This window comes from Notolepis coatsorum (assembly GCF_963971535.1).
Source record: "Notolepis coatsorum genome assembly, chromosome: 15".
NCBI lineage: Eukaryota > Metazoa > Chordata > Actinopteri > Aulopiformes > Paralepididae > Notolepis > Notolepis coatsorum.
The window spans coordinates 1960815-1972044 of record NC_140179.1 but is presented as its reverse complement, the minus strand read 5'-3'; positions in this window follow the sequence as shown (position 1 = coordinate 1972044).

Here is an 11230-nt window from a genome sequence, read left to right as displayed (position 1 = left end):
CTGAACGCACAGAGAGGAAACAAACTGGTATCTATCTTCTTGTCTCTCTCTGGAGAAGACGGTAAGCTAATTTCCCAAAATGTTGGCATGTTCCTTCAAGTTAGATGAAGTATGCTTCGCCTACACAGTCATTTCTGCTGTCTGTCTGCCGCTCCTTACATCCTGGTACTTGGCCTCTCTCCCTTCCTTGTAATCCCTGAGGTCCATTCTCGTGGAGTCTTCACGCAACGTGAGAGGACGAGTTGTTCACAACCCATGTCACTGTGACGTTACGTCCTCCGACTATATCTGTTTCATCTCCCCGCGTGACCCCGAGACACGGCTCTAGAATACGCATTGGTCCCTGTGGGTCACCGTGCTCCATTCTTTCCCCCAAAAAAGGTTACGATCCATCGGAGACCAACCAGTCTGAAACAGTGCTCTCCACCCCTGGGAGCTGGGAACCAGGATATAGGTGGAGATAGGGCTGCAACGATTAGTCGTCGATTATGAAAAATCGTCGACGAGATATTGTTGCGTCGATTACTCATTAAAAAAAGAAAAAATTATTATAATTTTTTATTTTTATTTTTTGCACTACCTATCTTTGTGAAAGTGGCTTCTCAGCTCTGGTCCAGCCAGCTGAAGACTTCTTAGCTTAACATAACAAGTTTGGGGGAACTAATGGGATAACTGGGGATGTTGTTTGGTCCTGACAAGAGTCTCAAAGCAACTCTGAGGTCATGCTCAATGTCCAATCTGTTCCTCTGCTCTGTCTTCAGCTGGACCAGAGCTGAGAAGCCACTTTCACAAAGATAGGTAGTGCAAAAAAAAATTATATATATATATATATATTTTTTTTAATATAATTGTTTTTCGATTAGTCGACTAATCGAAAAAATAATCTACAGATTAGTCGACTACCAAATTAGTCATTAGTTGCAGCCCTAGGTGGAGAGTCGTCTTCCCCGGCCCAAGGAAGTTCATATTTTCATTTCAAAACTTTATTTCAACTCGTAAGACACTGGAAGATTAATTAAAACTGTTTTCCTCATATTGAAAAAAGTTATACAAATGTCATGTAAAAGGCGAAAGTGCAGCAACTACAATTTTAATGACTTTTTTTAATACGAGGTAAACGGTTTTGATTAATCTTCCATTTGTATTTAATTGTTTTATTTATAGATGTCTTATGTTATATTATAATATATTAGATAAATATAATAATAATAATTAAAAAAAAGATTTGCATTATAAGATTTAGAGAAGATAGATAGAAGGTCACCTGCCATAACAGACAGAACATAACATAACATACAACATAACAGAAACCCATGTGTGAGTGGGCTTGAATAATTGGTTTGTTTGTGGTATTATATACAGTAGGTACCATGTCTGAAAGCAAACACGCACACACACACATTTGAATGATTTATTTATATCCACATAAATACAAGTATATCAAGGAACACTAATAATGCTGATATTGAGATATTGAGAATGATCAGATATTGAGAGACGGTTACAAAAAAGCAGCGTCTCCTCCATACTGAGCAGCTACCAATAACAGTAGATACTGAGCAACACACACACGCACACTCTCTCCTAAAACTCAGAGGACCTGACCAGGGGCGTCCATTTGGTATGGCAAGGTATGGCACTCGCCATACCTTGGCAAAAAAAAATTAAAAAAAAAAAAAAATAATTGTACAATTTTTTTATGTTGATTTAGAATTCGAATGTCAACATTATGAACGAAGCTTCGAACTATTCGGTACAGCCCTAGCATGTTTTGATATTGTCAATTATCTCACGTTTACTAGGTGACTTTTACTGTGACTAACTGAAATATGCCCCAAAAAAAAGGAAAATGGACATAGGGATGTTTTTTTTTTATCAAAGGGCAGCAGAGACAAGTGATACAGGGACACAGGTAAGGTCTGGCTTAGTGATTATAACAGTGCAGTTCAGCATTCAGTAACCCATACTTTTTGTGAATGTGTTTTTGATACTACATTCTGTTGAACACACACCTCAAAACCGTACCTAAGGAAAATTGTCTCAATTGCAAGAAAAGTAATAGACAGTTATGATATTACATTCTGCATAATTCGTATGCAAAATATTGTGGTTCCCTGCTTTAGTCTGTTGACACATTTCTACACTAAAATGCTTGTGTAGTCCTGTGTCATACCTAAATGTCATATAACTGAAACTCACCAAAAGTGACTATTGCACAACTGATTTGACAAAAAAAATCCACCAAGGGGGGAAAACCCCCCTTCACCACCCCCCCCCCCCCTCCTCGCCATACCTTGCCTTTTACTGAAAGGACGCCACTGGACCTGACATGGACAACACACATAGACTCAGTCGTAAAAAAGGCGAAGCAGCGCCTCTACCACCTGAGACAGTTAAGGAAGTTCAGAGTATCTGGGAAGATACTCCAGTCCTTCTACTCCGGAGCTGTAGAGAGCATCCTGACTGGAAACATCACTGCCTGGTATGGAAACAGCACGGCACAGGACAAGAAGGCCCTACAGGCAACACTGGGTAACCATATTAGAGTATTTAAAGGGACCATTCTGTATTTTTCTTAGTTCTAAGCCTATATCCTATTAACTAAGTCCCTTCCTGAGACATTCAAACGGGTTTGACACATTAGATTAGAGCTTTCACCTCTGAGAAATGGACAAATCTGCATTTATTAGCAGTGCTAGTGTAGGGGGTAAACAAAATGTTTTAAAAAAACTAAAGAAAAACCTATCCTCTCTTTCACATGATTATCAAAGAAGATCTTGTGGGATAAGTACAAGTAGCCTACAGTATATAAGTACAGTATAATTAGCCTACAGTATATAAGTACAGTATAATTAGCCTACAGTATATAAGTACAGTATAATTAGCCTACAGTATATAAGTACAGTATAATTAGCCTACAGTATATAAGTACAGTATAATTAGCCTACAGTATATAAGTACAGTATAATTAGCCTACAGTAAATAAGTACAGTACAAGTAACCTACATTATATAAGTACAGTATAATTAGCCTACAGTATATAAGTACAGTATAATTAGCCTACAGTATATAAGTACAGTATAATTAGCCTACAGTATATAAGTACAGTACAAGTAGCCTACAGTATATAAGTACAGTATAATTAGCCTACAGTATATAAGTACAGTATAATTAGCCTACAGTATATAAGTACAGTATAAGTAGCCTACAGTATATAAGTACAGTACAAGTAGCCTACAGTATATAAGTACAGTATAATTAGCCTACAGTATATAAGTACAGTATAAGTAGCCTACAGTATATAAGTACAGTACAAGTAGCCTACAGTATATAAGTACAGTATAAGTAGCCTACAGTATATAAGTACAGTACAAGTAGCCTACAGTATATACGTACAGTACAAGTAGCCTACAGTATATAAGTACAGTATAAGTAGCCTACAGTATATAAGTACAGTACAAGTAGCCTACAGTATATAAGTACAGTATAATTAGCCTACAGTATATAAGTACAGTACAAGTAGCCTACAGTATATAAGTACAGTATAATTAGCCTACAGTATATAAGTACAGTCAGGGGCGTATCTAGACCCAGCACTTCAGTAGGGCACCGAAGGGCACCAACAACTACGAAAATCTTTTTGCCGGTTTTGGCCGGTTTGTGGGCGAAAATGGGTGGATTTTGTAACTATTTTTTTTTAACTTTATTTCGGTTTTAGGGTTAGGTTAGGGTTATGTTATTTAATTATTTTGGGGAGCCAGCCCCCCAAACTCCTGAAATGCATAGAAATCTATGAAATAAATAAAACAATCTGACATTTATATTAAAAAGAGCTAGCCACCCAAACCCCTAAAATACATAGAAATCTATGCATTTTGGAACAGTTACTATATATATAGTCAATAAAGCATTTAGTCATACTTAAAGTTTAAAGTGCTTTACTTGCATTGAACATTGCATTGAACATTGAACATTGAGGAGACATCATTAGAAAGCACAATGTATGTTTCCATAGTTACGCAGATGACACACAATTGTACATCTCCGCTGAACCAAATGATCACACAGCTATAAACTCCATTTCCGCCTGTCTCTTAGCAATAAACAAATGGATGACGAACAACTTCCTAAAATTAAATGAGGGCAAAACTGAAATCCTACTAGTCAGTCCTATAACAAAAAGAGAAATGTTACAGAGCAATATGGGGCAACTTACTCCTTGGATCAAACCCGAAGTTACAAGTAAGTAACCTACACTGGCTTCTGGTAACATTTAGAATTGATTTCAAGGTCCTCCTCCTTATATACAAAGTATAAACATTGTGATCATCTACTACTGGTCTATTGAAGGTTCCAAGCCACAGTCTAAAGAAAATCAGGGATGCAGCCTTTGCTAACTATGCACCAAAGTTATGGAACACACTACCTATGGACATTAGGGAAGCTAGATCTCTTAATATTTTCAGAAATAAGCTAAAAACGTACCTCTTCACCATAGCCTTCTAATACACCCTGCTGTTGATTGTACTGTAGCACTATTTTACTCTGGCCATTCTATTGCATAATTTTACTATCTATTCTACTATTCTATTATTGCACTGTATTATTGGTGTGCAAACCAGTCAACTTACAAAAAAGAGCCTGTTGGAGGATTTCAACAAGATAAATGCAGTGCAAAATATTTCACTATAATATTTCAAAGCGAAGTAAAAAATATTATAATAATTATTTGATCATGTTAAATGATCATTTGATCATGTTAAAAAAGGGAAAATAAAAAACATTTGTTAAAAAAAAAAAAAAAAAAAAAACATTTTATTTATTTTTTTCATCACTGGGGCACAGATGATCATCACTAGGGCACGTGCCCTAGTGATAGTGGTCTAAATACGCCGATGAGTACAGTACAAGTATCCTACAGTATATAAGTACAGTATAAGTATCCTACAGTATATAAGTACAGTATAAGTATCCTACAGTATATAAGTACAGTATAAGTAGCCTACAGTATATAAGTACAGTATAAGTAGCCTACAGTATATAAGTACAGTATAAGTATCCTACAGTATATAAGTACAGTACAAGTAGCCTACAGTATATAAGTACAGTATAATTAGCCTACAGTATATAAGTACAGTATAAGTATCCTACAGTATATAAGTACAGTATAAGTATCCTACAGTATATAAGTACAGTATAAGTATCCTACAGTATATAAGTACAGTACAAGTAGCCTACAGTATATAAGTACAGTATAAGTATCCTACAGTATATAAGTACAGTACAAGTAGCCTACAGTATATAAGTACAGTATAAGTATCCTACAGTATATAAGTACAGTATAATTAGCCTACAGTATATAAGTACAGTATAAGTATCCTACAGTATATAAGTACAGTATAAGTATCCTACAGTATATAAGTACAGTACAAGTAGCCTACAGTATATAAGTACAGTATAAGTATCCTACAGTATATAAGTACAGTACAAGTAGCCTACAGTATATAAGTACAGTATAAGTATCCTACAGTATATAAGTACAGTACAAGTAGCCTACAGTATATAAGTACAGTATAAGTATCCTACAGTATATAAGTACAGTACAAGTAGCCTACAGTATATAAGTACAGTATAAGTATCCTACAGTATATAAGTACAGTATAAGTATCCTACAGTATATAAGTACAGTACAAGTAGCCTACAGTATATAAGTACAGTATAATTAGCCTACAGTATATAAGTACAGTACAAGTAGCCTACAGTATATAAGTACAGTATAAGTATCCTACAGTATATAAGTACAGTACAAGTAGCCTACAGTAAAGTAGCCTACAGTATATAAGTACAGTATAAGTATCCTACAGTATATAAGTACAGTACAAGTAGCCTACAGTATATAAGTACAGTATAAGTATCCTACAGTATATAAGTACAGTATAAGTATCCTACAGTATATAAGTACAGTATAAGTATCCTACAGTATATAAGTACAGTACAAGTAGCCTACAGTATATAAGTACAGTATAAGTATCCTACAGTATATAAGTACAGTATAATTAGCCTACAGTATATAAGTACAGTACAAGTAGCCTACAGTATATAAGTACAGTATAAGTATCCTACAGTATATAAGTACAGTACAAGTAGCCTACAGTATATAAGTACAGTATAAGTAGCCTACAGTATATAAGTACAGTATAAGTATCCTACAGTATATAAGTACAGTACAAGTATCCTACAGTATATAAGTACAGTATAAGTATCCTACAGTATATAAGTACAGTATAAGTATCCTACAGTATATAAGTACAGTATAAGTATCCTACAGTATATAAGTACAGTATAAGTATCCTACAGTATATAAGTACAGTACAAGTAGCCTACAGTATATAAGTACAGTATAATTAGCCTACAGTATATAAGTACAGTACAAGTAGTCTACAGTATATAAGTACAGTATAAGTATCCTACAGTATATAAGTACAGTATAATTAGCCTACAGTATATAAGTACAGTACAAGTAGCCTACAGTATATAAGTACAGTACAAGTAGCCTACAGTATATAAGTACAGTACAAGTAGCCTACAGTATATAAGTACAGTATAAGTAGCCTACAGTATATAAGTACAGTATAAGTAGCCTACAGTATATAAGTACAGTATAAGTAGCCTACAGTATATAAGTACAGTATAAGTATCCTACAGTATATAAGTACAGTATAATTAGCCTACATTATATAAGTACAGTACAAGTAACCTACAGTATATAAGTACAGTATAAGTATCCTACAGTATATAAGTACAGTATAAGTAGCCTACAGTATATAAGTACAGTACAAGTAGCCTACAGTATATAAGTACAGTATAAGTATCCTACAGTATATAAGTACAGTACAAGTAGCCTACAGTATATAAGTACAGTATAAGTATCCTACAGTATATAAGTACAGTACAAGTAGCCTACAGTATATAAGTACAGTATAATTAGCCTACAGTATATAAGTACAGTACAAGTAGTCTACAGTATATAAGTACAGTATAAGTATCCTACAGTATATAAGTACAGTATAAGTATCCTACAGTATATAAGTACAGTATAATTAGCCTACAGTATATAAGTACAGTACAAGTAGCCTACAGTATATAAGTACAGTATAATTAGCCTACAGTATATAAGTACAGTATAAGTATCCTACAGTATATAAGTACAGTATAAGTATCCTACAGTATATAAGTACAGTATAATTAGCCTACAGTATATAAGTACAGTATAAGTATCCTACAGTATATAAGTACAGTATAAGTATCCTACAGTATATAAGTACAGTATAATTAGCCTACAGTATATAAGTACAGTATAAGTATCCTACAGTATATAAGTACAGTATAAGTATCCTACAGTATATAAGTACAGTATAATTAGCCTACAGTATATAAGTACAGTATAAGTATCCTACAGTATATAAGTACAGTATAAGTATCCTACAGTATATAAGTACAGTATAAGTATCCTACAGTATATAAGTACAGTATAAGTATCCTACAGTATATAAGTACAGTACAAGTAGCCTACAGTATATAAGTACAGTATAAGTATCCTACAGTATATAAGTACAGTATAAGTATCCTACAGTATATAAGTACAGTACAAGTAGCCTACAGTATATAAGTACAGTATAAGTATCCTACAGTATATAAGTACAGTATAAGTAGCCTACAGTATATAAGTACAGTATAATTAGCCTACAGTATATAAGTACAGTATAAGTAGCCTACAGTATATAAGTACAGTATAAGTATCCTACAGTATATAAGTACAGTATAAGTATCCTACAGTATATAAGTACAGTATAAGTATCCTACAGTATATAAGTACAGTATAAGTATCCTACAGTATATAAGTACAGTATAAGTAGCCTACAGTATATAAGTACAGTATAATTAGCCTACAGTATATAAGTACAGTATAAGTAGCCTACAGTATATAAGTACAGTATAATTAGCCTACAGTATATAAGTACAGTACAAGTAACCTACAGTATATAAGTACAGTACAAGTAGCCTACAGTATATAAGTACAGTATAATTAGCCTACAGTATATAAGTACAGTACAAGTAGCCTACAGTATATAAGTACAGTATAAGTATCCTACAGTATATAAGTACAGTATAAGTAGCCTACAGTATATAAGTACAGTATAATTAGCCTACAGTATATAAGTACAGTATAAGTAGCCTACAGTATATAAGTACAGTATAAGTAGCCTACAGTATATAAGTACAGTACAAGTAGCCTACAGTATATAAGTACAGTATAATTAGCCTACAGTATATAAGTACAGTATAAGTAGCCTACAGTATATAAGTACAGTACAAGTAGCCTACAGTATATAAGTACAGTATAATTAGCCTACAGTATATAAGTACAGTACAAGTAGCCTACAGTATATAAGTACAGTATAATTAGCCTACAGTATATAAGTACAGTACAAGTAACCTACAGTATATAAGTACAGTACAAGTAGCCTACAGTATATAAGTACAGTATAATTAGCCTACAGTATATAAGTACAGTACAAGTAGCCTACAGTATATAAGTACAGTATAATTAGCCTACAGTATATAAGTACAGTATAAGTAGCCTACAGTATATAAGTACAGTATAATTAGCCTACAGTATATAAGTACAGTACAAGTAGCCTACAGTATATAAGTACAGTATAATTAGCCTACAGTATATAACTACAGTATAATTAGCCTACAGTATATAAGTACAGTACAAGTAGCCTACATTATATAAGTACAGTACAAGTAACCTACAGTATATAAGTACAGTATAAGTATCCTACAGTATATAAGTACAGTATAAGTAGCCTACAGTATATAAGTACAGTACAAGTAGCCTACAGTATATAAGTACAGTATAAGTATCCTACAGTATATAAGTACAGTACAAGTAGCCTACAGTATATAAGTACAGTATAAGTATCCTACAGTATATAAGTACAGTACAAGTAGCCTACAGTATATAAGTACAGTATAATTAGCCTACAGTATATAAGTACAGTACAAGTAGTCTACAGTATATAAGTACAGTATAAGTATCCTACAGTATATAAGTACAGTATAAGTATCCTACAGTATATAAGTACAGTATAATTAGCCTACAGTATATAAGTACAGTACAAGTAGCCTACAGTATATAAGTACAGTATAATTAGCCTACAGTATATAAGTACAGTATAAGTATCCTACAGTATATAAGTACAGTATAAGTATCCTACAGTATATAAGTACAGTATAATTAGCCTACAGTATATAAGTACAGTATAAGTATCCTACAGTATATAAGTACAGTATAAGTATCCTACAGTATATAAGTACAGTATAATTAGCCTACAGTATATAAGTACAGTATAAGTATCCTACAGTATATAAGTACAGTATAAGTATCCTACAGTATATAAGTACAGTATAAGTATCCTACAGTATATAAGTACAGTATAAGTATCCTACAGTATATAAGTACAGTACAAGTAGCCTACAGTATATAAGTACAGTATAAGTATCCTACAGTATATAAGTACAGTATAAGTATCCTACAGTATATAAGTACAGTACAAGTAGCCTACAGTATATAAGTACAGTATAAGTATCCTACAGTATATAAGTACAGTATAAGTAGCCTACAGTATATAAGTACAGTATAATTAGCCTACAGTATATAAGTACAGTATAAGTAGCCTACAGTATATAAGTACAGTATAAGTATCCTACAGTATATAAGTACAGTATAAGTATCCTACAGTATATAAGTACAGTATAAGTATCCTACAGTATATAAGTACAGTATAAGTATCCTACAGTATATAAGTACAGTATAAGTAGCCTACAGTATATAAGTACAGTATAATTAGCCTACAGTATATAAGTACAGTATAAGTAGCCTACAGTATATAAGTACAGTATAATTAGCCTACAGTATATAAGTACAGTACAAGTAACCTACAGTATATAAGTACAGTACAAGTAGCCTACAGTATATAAGTACAGTATAATTAGCCTACAGTATATAAGTACAGTACAAGTAGCCTACAGTATATAAGTACAGTATAAGTATCCTACAGTATATAAGTACAGTATAAGTAGCCTACAGTATATAAGTACAGTATAATTAGCCTACAGTATATAAGTACAGTATAAGTATCCTACAGTATATAAGTACAGTATAAGTAGCCTACAGTATATAAGTACAGTACAAGTAGCCTACAGTATATAAGTACAGTATAATTAGCCTACAGTATATAAGTACAGTATAAGTAGCCTACAGTATATAAGTACAGTACAAGTAGCCTACAGTATATAAGTACAGTATAATTAGCCTACAGTATATAAGTACAGTACAAGTAGCCTACAGTATATAAGTACAGTATAATTAGCCTACAGTATATAAGTACAGTACAAGTAACCTACAGTATATAAGTACAGTACAAGTAGCCTACAGTATATAAGTACAGTATAATTAGCCTACAGTATATAAGTACAGTACAAGTAGCCTACAGTATATAAGTACAGTATAATTAGCCTACAGTATATAAGTACAGTATAAGTAGCCTACAGTATATAAGTACAGTATAATTAGCCTACAGTATATAAGTACAGTACAAGTAGCCTACAGTATATAAGTACAGTATAATTAGCCTACAGTATATAAGTACAGTATAATTAGCCTACAGTATATAAGTACAGTACAAGTAGCCTACAGTATATAAGTACAGTATAATTAGCCTACAGTATATAAGTACAGTATAAGTAGCCTACATTATATAAGTACAGTATAAGTAGCCTACAGTATATAAGTACAGTACAAGTAGCCTACAGTATATAAGTACAGTATAATTAGCCTACAGTATATAAGTACAGTACAAGTAGCCTACAGTATATAAGTACAGTACAAGTAGCCTACAGTATATAAGTACAGTATTGATTGATTGATTGATTGAAAACTTTATTAACAGATTGCAGAATGGGTACAATACAGTACGGCTCAATACATACAATTGTTAAGGGGATGCAGATCAGAGAAAGACTTTCGTCTTGTTTACATCAGGGTCCCCCATTTTCAATTCATCGTAACATATATGACATACATGACATACAGATAGACAGTACTGCTACATCTATACATTTATGACATACCAGATTTGCAAATACAGTACTGTTTGTGATA